We start from the raw sequence: 19185 nt of genomic DNA, 5'->3' as shown, positions 1-19185 counted from the left end.
CTACCTTACACCTCAAAGAATTCTGAAACACTTTACCTCAATATTCTACAGCCTCTTTGAAGTAAACTATAGCATTGTTTTCTTGCTATGGAGAACAGTCAATAAATCAGTCAAGAACATTTATTAAAAACCCTCCATTCACAGATGCACATACTGGACACCTTGGGGGTTATACAGGAAGTAGAAACATAGTGCCTGACCCCAAGGCAGACATGGTGGAGAAAAGACCAACACAAATCATAAAAGAACAATAATATCACATTTCCTTTATTTCACTCTGGAGAAGATGATGTGAACACAGATTACTTGGATACTGCTTACTTCAACTTTTCATTAAAAAAGAAAAGTGGACAGGAGAACAAAGAAATAAAAATAGGAACAGAGGTGATATACGGTGAAGTTAAAAAAAAAAACAGCAAAGAAATAAAGACACCCAGGATGCCAAGAAGTCTTATGACCACCTAACAACAAAATGATAGTCTCAGGTCTTATTTTTCATCGCTCCCTGAAAACTGCCAGACTATAATAGAGGGACCAATGGGGACAGAAGCTCCTTCCTTTTAAAATCTCCATCTACAATGCTTCATAATAAGACACATACGTGAAATTCCAGAAATTTGGAGGTACGAAGCATTTTATTTACATACTGTGGGGTGGCCACTGAAAATTTTTAGAAGGTACAGTGCCATCTTCAGAAGGCCCAGTTACCAATCTGCAGAGTGGACCATATTCCTATTCCCCAACTACAGAAGGAACATAGCCTTTCCATAGGCTCTTTTACTCATGCTCTACCAGTGAAGTATCATGTCATTTATCTATCTGTTGTAATAACTGCCAGGAAAACAGTTTGAAACAAACAATTCAAATGATAAATAACCAGAATTTTGTGAATCAGAGTATTAGTCTCTTCAGTTGCTGCATTAAATGATTACTTACTAAAACATCAAGTGTGGGAAGTGATGCTTCTAGCACTTTATGGAAATGCCAATTTGAAAGAGATTCTCAACAAAAGGTAGGTTTCAAGCAATAGAGTTTTACAAAAGACTGGAGAGGTGACTCATTTCTAAGAGTCACTTTGATAGTGCTTCTTTACACTAAAATTTAATATCTCTGAAAATTGTATTCACTGGTTCTTAGGGCCTTATGGAACAAGTTTAATTTCTTTTCAAAATCATAGCTCTTCAATTATATGTATTTGAAGGAGTCCTCATGACCTCTCAAATCCACCATAAATCACCTTGTGGCTAGGCTGAATGTCCCACCTTCCTTCACTATTCCTTGTCTAATTTGGTCACAATTTCTTTTATCATTTGGTTCTCTCCTCTCTGAATTTTTACCACTTTTTCCATTGCCCTCTGAAAGGATAATACCTAGAACTAAACATGAGATTCCAGGTGTACTCTAAGAGCACAGAAATAAGAACATTCATGCTTCTGTTTTAGAGACTAAACTTGTATTGATAAATACCACTGCAAATTGAGATACTTTTTTGGCAGCCTCATCACCAGTGACTCTTATTACGCCTCTTAAATAACAAAGCCCAATACTTTTATGTACACACTACTGCTAAGCTATATATCCCACATTCTTAAACCAGGATAACAAATTTCAAAATCCATTTCAGGATTTTTTAATTAATAATATTTTAATTTTGTTAGATTTCCCTATTTACAGCCTATGATAATATTCTTAGATTCTATTCCAATTGGGGGGGGGCTCCTAACTTTAAGACATAAACAGATTGGTTAGGCATGCTCCTCAAAACCTCCCTTTATGGCAGCCAAAGTTCAATTAATCAGGGTATATTCACTATCTACCCAATAACAATATGAACCAGAACTTTCACCACAGGTTTGTCAAGGAATTTGTCAATTGCCTCAATGATGCACTGTTTTGCCTACAAATTCAACCATACTATTTAATGATCCCATTGTACAGCATACTTTTTATCTTGAGAAGTAGAATTTCTTTTTCAATAGCAAGGAAAAAAGACTCCATGGAATTATTATGTCTGAGAGTTGGCATAATTTGCATGACTTAGGCTCTCAAAAACAATCTTTGGAAGGAAGAAGGAAGTAGAAGGTGGTACTCAAGTCATTTATCACCTCTCCTTATAAGACTTGGATTCAATTTGTTAATTTTTCCGAGAGTTTTGCTTCTTTCTTCCAATGAGGGATATTAATCAATTGTTCATTTGTTGGTGTATTTTCTTGTACTTTTTTTGACTGGATTTGTTATCCAGACAATATTTGCCTCATAAAATAAGTTGGAAACTGTTATGTCCTCTTTAATTTCTGGAAGAGACCACACAGAACTGGTGATATTTCCTCCTTAAATGTTTGGTGGAATTCACCTGAGATAATCTGAATCCAAACTTTTATTTTTTTTTTAAATGTTTATTTTTTAAATGATAAATTCAATTTTTTAAACAGATATAGAATTATTGAAACTTACTTCTATATGGGCCAATCTTTCAGTTTTTAATTCTTCTTCGTTGTGCCTCCTAATTACTTTTCAGACTCTCCAGGCAATTGCTTATATGTATTCTATAGTTAAAAAACTATCTTTCAAGTTTTAATTATAATCAGTGAGAACAATCTTAAGGTTTTCAATTATAAAGAGAAAGGAGTATTTACTCCTTCCTACCTGTAACTCATATGATTCTTAATAATTAAATTAATAATTAACAAATGAAAACTAATTAACCTTGATATTTATTTATCCCATACATACAAGATAGTACCATTTCAACATGGGATCAATATAAAAATTATTAGTGAGGTTTTTTTTTTTAATATGGAACACCTCACGAATTTGCATGTCATCCTTGGGCAGGGGCCCTGCTAATCTTCTCTGTATCGTTCCAATTTTAGTATATGTGCTGCCAAAGCAAGCACTATTAGTGAGATATTTTACATTCTTTTTAATACTAACACCTTAGAATCTGATGAGTATTTTCACACTTAGAGCATATCTCAGTTCAGATTAACCACACTGCAAGTACTCCCCTGCCACATGTTAGCAGCAACTCCACTGACAGCACAGAGCTAGAGGAAACACCAGCTAGGAAAGAGAACAAAGAGAACGAAGGGAAAATAAGAACGCAGTGTCATCGCCTTTCCATGACCACCTCCTTGAAAATACCCTCACTACTTCACAAGGCAGCAGTGATGTTACAATATATATATTGGTTTTCATCCACAGTTCAGGCCCAGACTTCCGACCGTTATCTGAAAGGGAGGAGGACAGTTTGGGGCCCTCAGATCTGACACTACCTCCAGGAAGATGGTGTCACAATTGAAGTAGAGGATGCACAGTGGCTATCTACAGCTTCATGTAGGGGGAAAACGCCTCCATTTGGTCACAGAACTCTTCTGTGACTGTTGTGGTGTGAGATAGAGGGAAAAGGAAAAACAGGGTTTGGATGTTCTTTCTACACAGCAGCACATTCTGATGTTGGGCAGTTACCAGGTGCTGGAAAAAGTTCTTTCTTACTTTGAAAAATCACTTCTGTCCACTAACACTATTTTTACCCTAAGCATTTCTTCTACATGACAGTCCCTAAGTCATCCACAAATGACTATCACATCCTTTTAATCTTCTCTTCTCCAAGTTAAACATGCCTAGTTCTTTCTGTGGTTTAGAGTAAGAGAATATTCAGGAAATAAACCTACATGATTCTTAGATATTTCAGGGAATCTGTGTTGCCGATTCTTAGAAACTTACACTAATTAAGAAAAGGGTATAATGTCCTATCTTTATGTTTTAAATGAACTTGTAACCTGATGTTTTTATATACTTATTTCAGTGCATAAAATAACAATATTTTAAGCCAAATGCTATAAATTAGCATTACTTTATTGAGCAATAAATATTCTACTGCAGAAACTTTCAGTCTTAGTAATTTTCTAATGCATATTCACAAACTGTTTCATTAGTGCAATTTATTAACCATTCGTTTTTAATGACCACAATGCATCCGACACCATAAAAAGAAAGTAAACTTTCTTAACCTTCCATGATTACTGTTGCAGTTTTAAAAGTAGTGAGAAATTAAATATAATTTTTAAACAAATCAGTAACGATTGCTGTCATGAAATAGAAAAAAAAAAAAAAAAGGGAAAATTTACTAAATAAGTTTGATTTTATACATACACATACACCCCGATTTAGGTGTAACCAATAGAATGCTATATATATTTCTTATTCTATGAACTAAATATCATGATGAGATGGATTAAAAAGTTGGTTTAAATGTACAGAGTAAGTAACTGTGCATATACAGAGAAGAGAAAGAGACACTGCCATTTGGAAGTAACTATGAAAAAACCCTGAGAAGTGAAACAATAGGAAAAATGGTAATTCATTATACTATACAGGAAGAAGCTTAAGAACATAAAGATCTGGGTTAAACTGGCAGGATAAAAAGACTTTTTCTGGGGGCCTAGTGTGGTGGTTCACGCCTGTATTCCTAACACTCTGGGAAGCTGAGGTGGGTGGATGGCCTGAGGTCACGGGTTTGAGATCAGCCTGAGCAAAAGCAAGACCCCCATCTCTAAAAATAGCTGGTATTGGTGGTGGGTGCCTGTAGTCCCAGCTACTTGGGAGGCTGAGGCAAGAGACGGCTTGAGCCCAAGAATCTGAGGTTGCTGTGAGCTATGCCACTGCACTCTACCGAGGGCAACAAAGGGAGACTCTATCTCAAAAAAAAAAAAAAGACTTTTTCTCATTTGCTAAAGATAAAATTTTCATTTATTAATTCACCCAGTCTCTCAACAAATATTAGTATATATACTATGTTAAGTAGTGTTAGTGATTCAAAATAAGATCACAAATGGATTTAAAATCATTACATAAAATGTTTTTGGAGAAGAGGATACAGTCTCAAAGTATCACCCCTAAAGATTACTAATTAATTATAGTAAAAATGATATTTTTATAATGAAAAAATCTGGCAGACACCACCTTAATTTAACCAAGTGGCGAAACTTAGCAGCACTAACAACAAAACAAACCAATATTGTGGACCTTATTATGACTAGACTAGAAAAATTGAGTAAATGTGAATATGGACCACGTATAAAGTACTATTGTATCAATATTAAATTTCTTGAGTATGACAGTACCATTGAGATTTTATAGAGGAAAAATGCCCCTTTCCTGGGAGATAATATCATTTACTTTAAAATGGTTCAGGAAAAAGATTAAAATCTAGATAGATATCGTGTAACTATATATCTTTCTCTGCGCATGTCAATAGAGAAAGAGATTAGAAAAATATGGCAAAATGTTAAGATGTGATGAATTAAAGGGATTAAAGATGTTCATAGTATAATTCTTTCAAAAATTTTATAGGTAGATGTTATCTTTTAAAATACCAATTTGAGAGAACAAAATAGAACAAGGTAAACATTGATTAGTAATAGATAAATAGGCTTGGTGCCTATATACAGTGGTTACGGCATCAGCCACTTACACAGAGGCTGGTGGGTTCGAACCCAGCCCAGGCCAGCTAAACAACAACAACTGCAACAAACAATAGCTGGGCATTGTGGCAGGCACCCATAGTCCCAGCTACCTGGGAGGCTGAGGCAAAAGAATCACTTAAGCCCAAGAGTTGGAAGTTGCTGTGAGCTGTGACACCAGAGCACTCTACCGAGGGCGACAAAAAAAAAAAAAAGAAATCCAACTATCCAGAACAAGAAATATCCATGCCATGGAAATTCTGGAGGAATTAGTAAGGAATCTAAGAGATGAGTGACTTCACTGAAGTAGAAGCACTTGAGTTGGGTGTTAGACAACAAAAACATCTCTGAAAGGAAAAAAGTTACAAAATACATTAAAATATTCCTTTAGAAAAGGTGAAGCAATATAGAACATATACTAAGAAATAAGGAAAGACAGAGGTAGAGAGAGAGAGAAGGATTTGAAAAATGAGGATCCAAAGGAAACATCATGAGAAAAGTAGAGTGGCAGAAAACCCAGGGGCATATCTATCTAGGGAAATTGGTTACCCGCTACACCCTTTTGGTCCTCCCACCCCAGAGATCACCTGCAGCTATGAATTCCGGTACACCACAGTTTCTCAATCTTGGTGCTATTGACATTTGAGGATGGATAATTCTTTGCTGTAGGGGCTACCTATGAATTGTAGTCTGTTTAGCAGCATCCCTAGCCTCCACCAACTATATGCCAGCCAGTAGCACTCTTTCCTTCCCCTAGTTGGGACAACCAAAAAGTCTCAAGGTATTGCCAAATGGTCCCTAGAGAGCAAAATAACCTCCTCCTCGCCCCAAACCCCCCCCCTCAGTTAGAAAAGAAACACTGCTATAAACCAGTGGCTGGCCAGCGCAAGTAACAGCATCTGTCTGCCTACAGGCATTCTCTGGCTTAGAAAGTACAGCCTGTGCAAAAAAAAAAAAGTCTTTAGTAGTTGAAAGTGAATGAGACCGGGAAGGAAGGATGAGAGTAGATGTACAAGCCATTTCCATGCTCCTTTCTGGGACAATACTGAAGTGAGTTTTATATCTGAGGGGTTGTAAACAGGATTCAACTCTACCTGCCCACTGCGATTGCCTACTCATTAATGCATCCTATTTTGGCGTTTCTCCCTCCCTCATCTCTCTTTCCTACTCCTATAGTGCTTCCAGGAATCACCCCCCACACCCAGTGAACTACTCATACCCAAATCCTTGTCTCAGGGTTTGCTATTTTAGGAACCGAACTAAGGCGGGAAATTTGGCTAGTCAAGGAAGGTATGTATGTTCTTCTTGAAGAAATGAAATGCTTGACTCTAACCACTGCTGCATGTGATTTTTCAAAATCACATCTCTGACAGTTCTGCTCATTCAATGACAACTCCTCAAGAAGGCACAATTTAGTTTGGGCCACTAAAGATCAGTGCCGTGACACAGGGCTTCAGTACTTCTATTTCTAATCCACAACTAGTAAAGGAAAGCAGCATTACTTGTACCCAAGAGGCAAACAAGGGAACAAAACACCGAACAAACAAAACTACTTAAAACAGAGGAGAATTTGCCTGTCCGAATTTAATAGTGAGTACATGTGGGGCTTGTTTTTCCATTCTTGTGATACTTTGCTTAGAAGAATGGTCTCCAGTTCCATTTAGGTTGTTAAAAAGGCTGAGTAGGACAACATAGTATACATATGCCACAGTTTTATTAATCCATTCACGTATTGATGGGCCCTTGGGTTGATTCCACATCTTTGTGAATAATGTTGTAATAAATATTCAAGTGCACCTGTCTTTTTGATAAAATGCCTTTTTTTCCTGTGGGTAAATACCCAATAAATTAATTAATAAAATAAAACAAAGAATGGCTCAAACTATTAAAGCTGCCTAATGTGCCACCTTGTACAAAGTTACAGCCTGAGCCCTAAGTCGGGCTCAGCAACTCACTGCAGACAGCCTGACATTTTTATGAAATGTAACAACTTCTTACAACAGTTATAGCTAGTGGAAGGTAAGGGGAGAAAGTGTAAAAAGACTAGCCAGAGGCCTGAGTGAAAAATGAGCTTGAAACATCTGGCTATGCCGAGTATCAAAGCCTTTGGAAGCCATCATGAAGAGGGTCTCACAAGACAAATGTGGGTCAAGGGTCAAGTTAAGCATTAATAAGCATAATAGAATAACTCACAAAATGATTTTACCCCCATGAATTAATGATACTTTAAAAAGTCAACAGACACCTTCAGAAGATACAAAGGTACCTATACATTCTTTCAAAAACCAGGGGGGAAAAAAGAATTTATCCTATCCTTCCTAAAGGAATTGTATGCAGGATTACCAGTTGATCATGAAAAACCTCCCTTTATAGAAGTATTCCAGAATAAATAACAAAGAGATGATAGAATGTCATCATTTTGCAACTCTTAACAAATTAATGGATCTAAGCAAAGTTCACTAAAGCCTGCTACCTCAAAAAACAACCAGACGTTACTGGCCTCCTAATGAAAGAATGTTACATTCTAGAATACTCTTGCCAAAAATAAAAACATGAACATAAGTAAGCCTCTAGATCAAACTACCAATTCATACAAGAGATACAGAAGCAAAAAACACATTAAATGATACTACAGGGGTGAAATCATCAAAATTCACACAGCAGAAAACTGTGGAACAAATGGCCTAGTCTCTTCACAGTTACATTTCAAAAAAAAAGAAAGAAAGAAAAGGACAAAGAAAAAATTGCAAGGAGGAGAAGAAAAAGAAACAGACAGATGAAGAAAATGAGGAAAAATAGGAAGAAAAGAAAAAAATTGGAAAAAATGAAAAAGAAAACAAGAAAAGGAGTATCAATCTATTACAAGGGAGCAAAACACCGAACAAACGAAACTACTTAAAACAGAGGAGAATTTACCTGTCCCAATTTAATAGTCAGTACATGTGGCGCTTGTTTTTCCATTCTTGTGATACTTTGCTTTGAAGAATGGTCTCCAGTTCCATTTAGGTTGTTTAAGCTATCAGTTTAAGCTATCAGTATCCAAACTATGAAAAACACACACAAACATTTCACAAATTTATGTGTGTCCATATACATCTTGTCTGTGTATATATGTCAAGCAGGAAAATTTGAATACTGACTTGTAATGAAATCTGTAAGAATTAACACTGATTTTTTTTTAGAGTGTATCAATGATATTAAGTTACATTTAAAAAGAAAGTCCTGGGCAGGCGCAGTGGCTCACACCTGTAATCCCAGCACTCTGGGAGGCTGAGGCAGATGGATAGCCTGAGCTCATAAGTTCAAGACCAGCCTGAGCAAGAGTGAGACACCGTCTCTAAAAATAGCTGGGCACTATGGCAAGTGTTTATAGTCCCAGCTACTCTGGAGGCTAAGGGAAGAGAATTGAGAATTGCTTAAGCCCAAGAGTTAGAGGTTGCTGTGAGCTATGATGCCAGAGAACTCTAATGGGGGCAACAGAGTGAGACTCTGTCTCAAAATTAATGAATGAATGAATTGAGAGTCCTTATCTTGTAAAAACACATACTGTATATTTATGAATGATATTAATATGACACTTGGAATTTGCTTCAAAATTTATCTGGGAAAAAGTTGATGGAGGATACTGTGAAACATGATTGACCATGAGTTAATAATAAGAGCGTGAATGACAGATACATTGTCTTTACTTTTCTGAGCATTTGAAATTTTCCATTTAAAAAAATATTTTTAACTCATTTTATCATAAGGACATTTGCACTTGACTGTTTCTCACAGCTCAATTAACAATCACCAAAATGCGGAAACAACCTAAATGCCCACCAACCTAGGAATGGATTAACAAACTGTGGTATATGTATACCATGGAATACTAATCAGCCATTAAAAAAGATAGACACTTTACATCTTTCATATTAACCTGGATGGAATCAAAACACATTCTTCTTAGTAAAGTATCAGAAGAATGTTAAAAAGCAAGAAAACCAATGTACTCAATAATAGTAGCCAAGAAGACATGCCCACATAAGAGAAAAACTCAAATCAATCCAAGGTGGGGTCAGGGAAGAAGGGAGCAGGGAGAAGGGAGGCAGGAAAGGGATGGCTGTGCTCCCACTTACTGAGCACAATGTTAAGATGTTATGGCACACCTCTTGGGGGCAGGACACAATTATAAGAGGGACTCTACCTAGCAAATGCAAACATTGTCAACTAATTCTTTGTACTCTCAAATTAACCTGAAACAATAATAAAATTTAAAAAAGGAGTTCAAATATATTTTTAAATGCATTTAAGTAATATTCTTGAAGATTCCAAATATTACCACCAACACTTGATTTCAGATGATAATATATGTTGAAATAATTTTCACTCAGCTCACAGAATTGGGAGAGAACTTATAAAAAGGCAACCAAACAATTTATCATCCAAAATGGGACATCAATAGTGGCAAAGGGTGCATTATTAAGGCTTAACCGGGACAAGACATGTAATAAGACATGTAGTTAATTAACTGCCCTCCACATATTTTAATCATCTCAGTTTCTGACATAGCTCAGAAATATCCCTTAAAACATTCAATATCGCCAATAAAGAAGTTATACTTTATGGTGTCTATTTCAATTTCTCTAGTAATAAAATCCTCATTGTTTCCCAAAGTAGCTCCTTATATTATTAAAAACTTGTACACAATCAAAATCTGGTAGTATTGGTCTTACTTTCTAGAAAAATAAAATGTGATGACTAGAAGGATCCCTGAACTAAGTAAGAGGAGAAAACTAGATCTACCATTATGTAATGGACAATTGATCCTTTCTAAGCCTCCATTTGCACTGTATTACCTTTAAAAACTAGCACTTCTAGTTTCTTAAAGCATTGCCTAATGTGTCGTGATTTCTGTCAGGCACACATTAATTTAATAATGTCCCAACACTGCAGTGCCCAAATGTCAATACAACACTCAGACATGGTCTGCTATGTCACAGGCATGGAAAAACTTCATTCCATGGCTATGGCCCCAATTTTTCTGTTAATCCAGCATAAGTTTGTGTAGTTTTTTCACAGTCATAACACACTATTGGCTCATACTATAGTGCACGATATATCCCAGATCTTCTTGTATGTAACTGTTTTTCCTAAATCTATACAACTAATTTTTGAAAACTAAATAATGATATGATTTAATTAAAAAAAAAAAGAAAACTAAATAATGAAATATCTTCATCTGTTTTGTGTTGCAGACAAGTGAAACTGAGTAATTTATGGAAAAAAAATAGGGGAGGAGACAAGATGGCTGACTGAAGCCAGCTTTCCACAGAGGCTCCCATCTAGAAGGAGAGTTAAAGGACAAAACTTCAGCAAGTAACCTGGTGGATTTGAGCTGCACTAAGAGAAAAGGTTGTAGAACGCACATCAACCCCACTGAGGCGAGCTGCGACCACAAGGATACAAACAAAAGGTACAAAATCCATTGCCAAGCGGACGGGAGTCCCCTCCCCCATGAGAACGGCTCAGAGTGCCCCACAAACAACCAGGCAGAGTTCAAAGGTCCTCCCACTACACTCCACCGGAGAGACCCTCTAAAAACTGGACCTACCTCCCCTACTAGGGTGCCACGGCGTACTCCTGCCAGGCACAAAACTGTATAAACTGTATAAACAGTTTTATTTTCTACCTGGAATTCTGAGCTCCCAGCGCTCCCCTTTGCTCACACTGGGATCTGGAGGCCAGTCCCGGTCGGTGGGTGGAGAGGGGACCGCACCAGAGTGGCAGTTCCCTGAGGCACGTGCGACAGCCATCTTTTGGTGACAATATGGCCAGGCATAAAACTGTGTAAAGCTCTGTGTGTTCTCTGCCCGCAACCCCAGGCTCCCAGCGCACCCCGCACTCCCCTCTGCTGTCGCTCCAAGGTCTGGAGGCCTGTCCCCAAGGGTCCAGACTCTTGGGCGATTGCTCGAGGGGTGTAGACAGTGCTGGGCTACAGCCTATTGGTGCAGAATCTGGGGTACAGGAGTGGAGGAGGGGAGCTACACCGGAGCAGCTGTTGCCTGAGCCATAAAGCAGCAGCCCTCTTTTGCTAGAAATACCGAATATTCTGAAGCCACACCCCCTGTCTCCCTGGGCAACCAGACTCTGAGTTTGCCTGAGGCAACTCCAACTTGCAAACCAGGGAAACTCCCAGGGTGGGGCTGACCCAGAGGTCCGCTTTACTAAACCTAAGACGCACCTGGCCCTCAGGGGATTGTCAGCCTATAGACAATACAAGAGCAAAGACAAGCTGATTTGGAACTCAATTCAGCTTCTCTTCTACAGGGGAATGGCAGAGTTGTTCTGTTCTATTCTGTCAGTAACATTAATCAGGGGCGAGACTGGACATGAGTGAAAACCCCTCAACCTTCATCAAGTGCCCGAGGTTGTCAAGCCTCACCTCCTCCTGCTAGAGAGAGGCAGAGCGCAGCGGCCTGGCAGACTTCCTTGCGATTCAGGCAGGTACAAACTCTTGGAGCATGGATTCACTACAGGCAACTGCGTCAGCCAACTGCAGGGCTATCAGTGACTGGATGTGAAGTGGTGCATGGTGGGGAAGGAGGCAGCAACCTTCCCAGACTGATTTATTGGCTGGGTGGCTTCTCCTGACTCCACGCAGCACTGGAGCAAGCCACACCAGACTAGTCACCAGACCCCTGTGATCCAGTTCCCAGAGGCCTCTTAAACTCTCTCACCCGAGACAGGTGCAGACTGAGACAATTGATTTGGACCTTTTTGAACTGAACCAATCACCTGAGGACAAATCAGGTGGTGCCCTGGGTGCACGGTGGTAGGAAGGTTTGATTTTTCTTTTCCAATTGTTTGCCGGTGCGGGGTGGGGTGACTTAATTGCTGATATTTCTCCACAGCTGAGACTTCAATCCAAAGTATCTGTTTCACTAGGGTGGAACAGGAACCAGCTGAAAACAAGACAGAACCACTTAGCCCCACTACACCAGACAGGGTCCCAGTTTCTCAGGCCATAACAACTGTACAGGCCCTCAACAAAGCCCCAGGGGAAAAAATAAGAGGGAGTAAAACAACCATGGGGCGGAATCAGTGGAAAAACTCTGGTAACATGAATAACCAGAATAGATCAACCCCCCAAGGAAAGATAAGACACATGCAATTGACAATCCCATTCATAAACAACTGGCTGAGATGTCAGAAATCGAATTCAGAATTTGGATTGCAGACAAGATTAACAAAGTGGAATTAGGAATTCGAGGAGAAATTCAAAAGTTGTCTCAAGAATTTAACGAATTTAAAGACAAAACCACCAAAGACTTAGACACACGGAAGCAAGAATTTACAGCCCTCAAAGATATGAAAAATGCATTAGAATCCCTCAGCAACAGAATGGAGCAAGCAGAAGAAAGGATTTCTGACATCGAAGATAAAGCCTTTGAATGCTCCCAAACTCTCACAGAGGAAGAGAAATGGAGAGCAAAAACAGATCATTCTCTCCGAGAGCTCTGGGATAATTCGAAGAAGGCGAATATCCGAATCATAGGGGTTCCAGAAACAGATGAAGTGGCCTCGCTGGACACAGAGGCCCTTCTGCATGAAATTATGAAAGAGAATTTTCCAGACATGCCTAGAGATTCTGAAATTCAGATAGCGGACAGCTTCAGAACCCCAGCACAACTCAACCCAAATAAGACGTCCCCCAGGCATATCATAGTTAACTTCACTAAAGTTAATATGAAGGACAAAATCCTCAAAGCTGCCAGGAGAAAGAAAACCATTACCTTCAAAGGCAAGAATATTAGAATGACTGCAGATCTCTCCGCTAAAACTTTTCAAGCCAGAAGAGGGTGGTCACCGACTTTTAATCTCCTAAAGCAAAATAACTTTCAACCCCGGATCTTGTATCCAGCTAAACTGAGTTTCATTTATGATGGAGAAATTAAATACTTTAATGACACTCATATGTTGAAGAAATTTGCCCTAACAAAACCAGCTCTTCAGGATATTCTCTGACCTATCCTCCATAATGACCAACCCAATCCTATACCACAAAAGTAAATTCACTCAGAAACTTCAGATCAAACTCCAATTTCCACACTGGCGAAAGGATTAAAAATGCCCACTGGACTTTTGAAAAACTCGATATCCAAAACTTCACCAGACTTATCAATATTCTCCATTAATGTGAACGGCTTGAACTGTCCTCTAAAGAAGCATAGGTTAGCTGATTGGATACAAAAACTCAGGCCAGATATTTGTTGCATACAAGAGTCACATCTTAACTTAAAAGACAAATACAGACTCAGGGTGAAAGGATGGTCGTCCATATTTCAGGCAAATGGTAATCAGAAAAAAGCAGGTGTTGCAATTCTATTTGCAGACACAATAGGCTTTAAACCAACAAAAGTAAGGAAGGACAAGAATGGTCACTTCATATTTGTTAAGGGTAATACTCAATATGATGAGATCTCAATTATTAATATCTATGCACCCAACCAGAATGCACCTCAATTTATAAGAGAAACTCTAACAGACATGAGCAACTTGATTTCCTCCAGCTCCATAATCGTAGGAGATTTCAACACTCCTTTGGCAGTGTTGGATCAATCCTCCAACAAGAAGCTGAGCAAAGAAATCTTAGATTTAAAACTAACCATCCAACATTTGGATTTAGCAGACATCTACAGAACATTTCATCCCAGCAAAACTGAATATACATACTTCTCATCAGCCCATGGAACTTACTCCAAAATCGATCACATCTTAGGTCACAAGTCTAACCTCAGTAAATTTAAAGGAATAGAAATTATTCCTTGCATCTTCTCGGACCATCATGGAATAAAACTTGAACTGAGTAACAACAGGAATCTGCATACTCATACAAAAACATGGAAGTTAAATAACCTTATGCTGAATGATAGCTGGGTCAGAGATGAGATTAAGAAAGAAATCGCCAACTTTTTGGAACAAAACAACAATGAAGACACGAACTATCAGAACCTCTGGGACACTGCAAAGGCAGTTCTAAGAGGGAAATTTATAGCACTGCAAGCCTTCCTCAAGAGAACAGAAAGAGAGGAAGTTAACAACTTAATGGGACATCTCAAGCAACTGGAAAAGGAAGAATATTCCAACCCCAAACCCAGTAGAAGAAAAGAAATAACCAAAATTAGAGCAGAATTAAATGAAATTGAAAACAAAAGAATAATACAACAGATCAATAAATCAAAAAGCTGGTTTTTCAAAAAGCTCAATAAAATAGATAAACCTTTGGCCAACCTAATCAGGAAAAAAAGAGTAAAATCTCTAATCTCATCAATCAGAAACAACAAAGATGAAATAACAACAGACTCCTCAGAAATAAAAAAAAACCTTAATGAATATTACAAGAAACTTTATTCTCAGAAATATGAAAATCTGAAGGAAATTGACCAATACTTGGAAGCACATCACCTTCCAAGACTTAGCCAGAATCAAGTGGAAATGTTGAACAGGCCCATATCAAGTTAGGAAATAGCATCAACCATACAAAACCTCCCTAAAAAGAAAAGCCCAGGACCAGATGGTTTCACGTCTGAATTCTACCAAACCTTTAAAGAGGAATTAGTACCTTATTACTCAACCTGTTCCAAAAGGTAGAAAAAGAAGGAAGACTACCCAACACGTTCTATGAAGCAAACATCACCCTGATCCCCAAACCAGGAAAAGACCCAACAAGAAAAGAAAATTATAGACCAATATCACTAATGAATATAGATGCAAAAATATTCAACAAGATGCTAACAAACACAATCCAGCAACACATCAAACAAATTATACATCATGACCAAGTCGGTTTTATCCCAGGATCTCAAGGCTGGTTCAATATACGTAAATCTATAAATGTAATCCAGCACATAAACAAATTAAAAAACAAAGACCATATGATTCTCTCAATCGATGCAGAAAAAGCTTTTGATAATACCCAGCATCCCTTCATGATCAGAACACTTAAGAAAATCGGTATAGAAGGGACAATTCTTAAACTGATAGAGGCCATCTACAGCAAATCCACAGCCAATATCACATTGAATGGAGTTAAATTGGAATCATTTCCACTCAGATCAGGAACCAGACAAGGCTGCCCATTGTCTCCATTGCTTTTAACATTGTAATGGAAGTTTTAGCCACTGCAATTAGGGAAGAAAAGGCGATCAAGGGTATCCATATAGGGTCAGAAGAGATCAAACTTTCACTCTTCGCAGATGATATGATAATATATCTGGAAAACACTAGGGACTCTACTACAAAACTCTTAGAAGTGATCAAGGAATACAGCAGCGTCTCAGGTTACAAAATCAACATTCATAAATCTGTAGCCTTTATATATACCAACAACAGTCAAGTTGAAAAAACAGTTAAGGACTCTATCCCATTCACAGTAGTGCCAAAGAAGATGAAATATTTGGGAATTTATCTAACAAAGGACGTGAAAGATCTCTATAAAGAGAACTATGAAACTCTAAGAAAAGAAATAGCTGAAAATATTAACAAATGGAAAAACATACCATGCTCATGGCTGGGAAGAATCAATATTGTTAAAATGTCTATACTACCCAAAGCAATATATAATTTCAATGCAATCACTATTAAAGCTCCACTGTCATACTTTAAAGATCTTGAAAAAACAATACTTCGTTTTATATGGAATCAGAAAAAACCTCGAATAGCCAAGACATTACTCAGAAATAAAAACAAAGCAGGAGGAATTACGCTATCAGACCTCAGACTATACTACAAATCAATAGTGATCAAAACAGCATGGTATTGGCACAAAAACAGAGAAGTAGATGTCTGGAACAGAATAGAGAACCAAGAGATGAATCCAGCTACTTACCGTTATTTAATCTTTGATAAGCCAATTAAAAACATTCAGTGTGGAAAAGATTCCCTATTTAACAAATGGTGCTGGGTGAACTGGCTGGCAACCTATAGAAGACTGAAACTGGACCCACACCTTTCACCATTAACTAAGATAGACTCTCACTGGATCAAAGATTTAAACTTAAGACACGAAACTATAAAAATACTAGAGGAGAGTGCAGGGAAAACCCTTGAAGAAATCGGGCTGGGCGAGTATTTTATGAGGAGGACCCCCCCCCCGGGCAATTAAAGCAGCTTCAAAAATACACTACTGGGACTTGATCAAACTAAAAAGCTTCTGCACAGCCAAGAACACAGTAAGCAAAGCAAGCAAACAGCCCTCAGAATGGAAGATATTTGCAGGTTATGTCTCTGACAAAGGTTTAATAACCAGATTCCACAGAGAACTCAAACACATTAGCAAGAATAGAACAAGGGATCCCATCGCAGGCTGGGCAAGGCATTTGAAGAGAAACTTCTCTGAAGAAGACAGGCGTGTGGCCTTCAGACATATGAAAAAATGCTCATCATCTTTAATCATCAGAGAAATGCAAATCAAAACTACTTTGAGATACCATCTAACTCCAGTGAGAGTAGCCTATATCACAAAATCCCAAGACCAGAGATGTTGGCACGGATGTGGAGAAAAGGGAACACTTTTGCACTGCTGGTAGGAATGCAAAATAATACATTCCTTTTGGAAAGAGATATGGAGAACACTTAGAGATCTAAAAATAGATCTGTCATTCAATCCTGTAATCTCTCTACTGAGCATATACCCAGAAGACCAAAAATCACATCATAACAAAGATATTTGTACCAGAATGTTTATTGCAGTTCAATTCATAATTGCTAAGTCATGGAAGAAGCCCAAGTGCCCATCGATCCACGAATGGATTAATAAATTGTGGTACATGTACACCATGGAATATTATGGAGCCTTAAAGAAATATGGAGACTTTACCTCTTTCATGTTTACATGGATGGAGCTGGAACATATTCTTCTTAGTAAAGTATCTCAAGAATGGAAGAGAAAGTACCCAATGTACTCAGCCCTGCTATGAAACTAATTTAGGGTTTTCACATGAAAGCTATAACCCAGTTACAACCTAAGAATAGGAGGAAGGGGGAAAGGGAGGGGAGGGAGGGGAAAGGTGGGTAGAGGGAGGGGGATTGGTGGGATTACACCAGGGGTGCATCTTGCAAGGGTATATGTGAAACTTGGTAAATGGTCTGTAAAGCTAGTGAATGATGCCCCATGATCATATCAATGTACACAGCTATGATTTAATAAAATTAAATTAAAAAAAAGAAAAAAAATAGGTTTATTTAGCTCATTCATCTGCAGTCTGGGCAGTTCAAGATTGGGTGGGCCACATATGGCAGCTTCTGCTGAGGGCCTTGTGCTATGTCAATATATGCCAAAGAAATGGAAGGGGAACAAGATCCCACAGGGGAGAAAGGAAGGCAAAATATTAAATACAAAAGGCAACCTCACTTTCTAACAACCCATTCTCCGGAGAACTAATCCAGCCACGTTAACCCACCTATCATAATGAGCTAATCACCTCTTAAAGGTACCACCTTCCAACACTGACACATTAGGGTCAAAGCCTCAACATTGAGTTTTGGGGGGGGGACAAACCATATTCAAACCATATCAATGGACTTCACACATTACATCCTATTGTTTTCGATCCAACATACTTACCTAACTGAGATAGACTTAACTTTTGTTTGCTATATATTTATGGTAGTTATCTCTTTAAACATGAGTCATCCATAAGTTGAATAAGTATGTTAATATCCTTCACAGAAGTGTTGAACAAAACATAGTCAAAATATGACACCGGAGTATTTTATTAGAGATCTTCCAATGATTGTTCAATTCACTACAAATCTACTTAATAATTTTTTTGTACAGTAACATAGGAAATATTCAAAAGACATCAAAGAGATATTGTTAAATTTTCTGCTGAAATGATTTGCTATGTCAGCTGATCACCATGAAAAAAGAATAAGGTTAACTTTTGGCTACTAAAGATATTGATAAACATACAGTATGTTTTAAATGATCTCAAACAATTTAATGATCAACCCTTAAATATTATCCAACATCAATATAAAAACTAAACAGTAATTTTAAATCTAAATCTCTCCTTCCTCTCTTTAAATATTGGGACTATGACTGCTTCCTCTATAGTCTGCTGTCATTATCCACAATTTCTTTACACAGATGATTATTCTGGTAATTCTAGTAATTCCATTTGGCAAAAAGATCACCACTATAAAAGGAATTTTGGTAGCCTAATTTAATTCAAACAAGAATTCTGCTGAGAACTCTTTAAGGTACCATGAAACTATCATGCAGATGAGGAAATAAAGTTGTTTTGTCCTTAGGACAAAAAATATTTTTGAATAAGCATTGTAATGTCTTGCAGATAATAAGATTCCTTTTAATGATAGTAGCTATATGCACTTACCAAGGACACTCCTAAAGAAATCGCTATGATAGTAGATTAGATGACATAAAAGAATCTCTAGCTCTAAATATATATATAGTTCTTTCACTTTAGTTAATTATTACGATGACATTAAGTTCTGACAAATCCACATCTCTTAAGAGATGTTACACAAAACTAGTAGGTTGAGGGGAGAATATTCTATTTTAATTAAATTGCTTTCAATCATATCTGATTTCTTCCAGATCCCTTGCTTTATAAAATACAACTGAGTACTTAACTAAAGCACATGCTAAAGTTAAAATTTTTTAACAATTTCACTTCTAAATAAATTTCAAATTCCATATATTTGTAATTTCTCC

General features: G+C 37.7%; 1 protein-coding gene and 1 non-coding gene across 4 annotated transcripts in view; both read right to left on the bottom strand.

The window, feature by feature from the left end:
• Window positions 1-19185, bottom strand: part of BABAM2 (BRISC and BRCA1 A complex member 2) — a 474143-nt gene that overhangs the window by 349934 nt on the left and 105024 nt on the right. The window lies entirely within an intron of this gene.
• LOC128585099 (U6 spliceosomal RNA) lies at window positions 2791-2897 on the bottom strand. Its single transcript, XR_008379846.1, has one exon. It is a non-coding gene; the product is annotated as a U6 spliceosomal RNA (small nuclear RNA).

The sequence above is a fragment of the Nycticebus coucang genome, chromosome 4 (genome assembly GCF_027406575.1).
Source record: "Nycticebus coucang isolate mNycCou1 chromosome 4, mNycCou1.pri, whole genome shotgun sequence".
Classification (NCBI taxonomy): domain Eukaryota; kingdom Metazoa; phylum Chordata; class Mammalia; order Primates; family Lorisidae; genus Nycticebus; species Nycticebus coucang.
The sequence above is the reverse complement of the archived record's forward strand: the minus strand, read 5'-3'. Positions and strand labels throughout refer to the sequence as shown.